At 35.6% G+C, this 2,067-nt stretch overlaps 1 protein-coding gene across 1 annotated transcript in view; it reads left to right on the top strand.

Annotated features, from left to right (window-relative positions):
* Positions 1-1,996: 1,996 nt before the first annotated feature.
* LOC119586807 (monocarboxylate transporter 6-like) overlaps positions 1,997-2,067 on the top strand; it is a gene marked incomplete at its 5' end in the record, with an annotated part of 12,498 nt that continues 12,427 nt past the window's right edge. The window contains 1 exon segment of the mRNA XM_037935531.1: positions 1,997-2,067.

Below are 2,067 nucleotides of genomic sequence, written 5' to 3'. Positions count from 1 at the left end.
GTAAACGTTATCTTTAAAGAAATCTCTTTTCGGAGCAGTAACTCGATGTTTTTTTTTTATAATGTTTTATATTCTTTTAATTTTAAAAAGATTTATCCATTTTCATAAGATTTGAACTGAACCGTTATGAAAGACTAAGCCATCATATGTAATGAAAGACAATACAAAACTAACTGAATTTACACAACCTTTTCATTTTCACACGTAACATGACCTTCCCATTTTGTAAATTGAAATTACTTCAGTATTATCCTATTTTCAATTAAGGCCATGAATCATTTCATAACAATATACTGATCTATCAACAGATATTTACGCTGCCCTTGCAACAATTGCGAAACAGAGAAAATGCATTTATCAGGGGAACAATACACTAACTTATCAGAACCTTCTCTTTGCATAGCAATTATAAGAACGTAGAAATCGTAATATCTGTGTAATGACTCATGAATCATCTGTATCTGTATGAAGATGAAGATGAAACCAAATTTTCGAAATGAGTTGCACAAGTTGGCTCTTGAAACTCACGCCAGAACCGAACCTGTGGTGAGTGTTATTTTCAGCTCGGCTGCCTCAGTGTCTTTCAAGCAAAGTCAAATTGTGCAGGTTGAACTAGGCTGAATGAAAATCTATAAATTACTTTGGATAAAACTGAAATGTGAAAACGATTCCTAGCAATCACATGAAAAGAATCTGGGTTGTTTATCCGTGATCTAGTGAAAGAATCGAAGGATTATTTGGCCAAGACTGTGTTTATGGTGTCCAAGTAATATTCTGTATGGTGCAAAGTAATACCGAAAAAGAGAAACGCAGAAATTTACCATTGTGAATCGAGCGTTGCAATCAAGTATAAACAAATTGCATTTAGTATATACTAATGAATATATTAGTAGATCTTGTAACAATGCAATATCGCATTCCTAACAAAGCGGCAATTCTGCGTTGCGTAATAACACGCAGGTTAAAGCACGCACATACAAAGTAAAATTTGATCATGTGAGTCTCTACGAACGACACTCGATTCCAATAAGGTCTGTGTATATCACACTGCCAAGATTTCTCGATTAGTTTCGATATTCTAAAAGTAATGATATTTAAATTTGTTCTAGTAGTCACCCCTTCTAAAAGCAATCAAAGAAAACCATCGCGCTCAGATGCTATGGCTCGTCGCCAACTCGGGACGCTGGATGGCCGTTACGTAAGTTACGTAATTCTTTATCGCAGTTCTATTGCTATGGTTCAGAGGCTCTTGTTACATTAGTACGTAAATTCACATATGTACTTATCACTTTCCTTATATTTGATGAAAAGAATAGGAAAGGTAGTAATTGTAAATTAAACGGCAAGAGTTTATTTATTTGTTTTACTATTTACGGTTTCACCGTAATGAAAGAGGCAAAATATTTAGGAATTCTTGAAGATGACAAAGAAAAGAAATAAAAAAGAAAAATAGATGACTGTGGTACAAACGAGAAGACAGTGTTGCCGTCTTCTGTTCCACCTGAACTTGATTCATTTACACAACTCTAAAAAACGTGAATGATCTCTATTTCTTGTTTTGTAGTCCCGGTCACATTGTTCTACAATTTAATCACTGTTTCAGAACTATTTAAAGAGGAACGCTATCATTTAAGATGCATTTGTTATCACCGTGAACTATGTAAGATTTCGCTTATCAGATGACTCCCAAGAGAGATGCACGGAGGTTCAAGACGCGGTGGGCAGCTTGCGAAGACCTGTGGCCAGTTCCTCGCCTCTCTTGACGACAGCCTCAGCGCGGTTCGTGCGTGGAGATACTTGAGAGAAGAAATTTCTGGTTATCTTGATATATGCATTGAAGGTGCTAGATATACAGTATAAGGAGAGATTTATAAGGATTGCTGGCTTGAAATGGGATTGGTGATTCTCGTGTGTGAATTCGCATTGTGTATTGGAAAAGAATGCTTGTTAAGGATTGATATGTAAAGTAAACTTGCAATACAGGTGGAAAAAATTACACACACAGAAAGAGAAGAGCAGAAAGGAATGAGAAAGTAAGAAAACTCATATAAAAGAAGAAAGAGTGAG

The sequence above is a fragment of the Penaeus monodon genome, chromosome 22 (assembly GCF_015228065.2).
Source record: "Penaeus monodon isolate SGIC_2016 chromosome 22, NSTDA_Pmon_1, whole genome shotgun sequence".
Lineage (NCBI taxonomy): Eukaryota > Metazoa > Arthropoda > Malacostraca > Decapoda > Penaeidae > Penaeus > Penaeus monodon.
The sequence above is the reverse complement of the archived record's forward strand: the minus strand, read 5'-3'. Positions and strand labels throughout refer to the sequence as shown.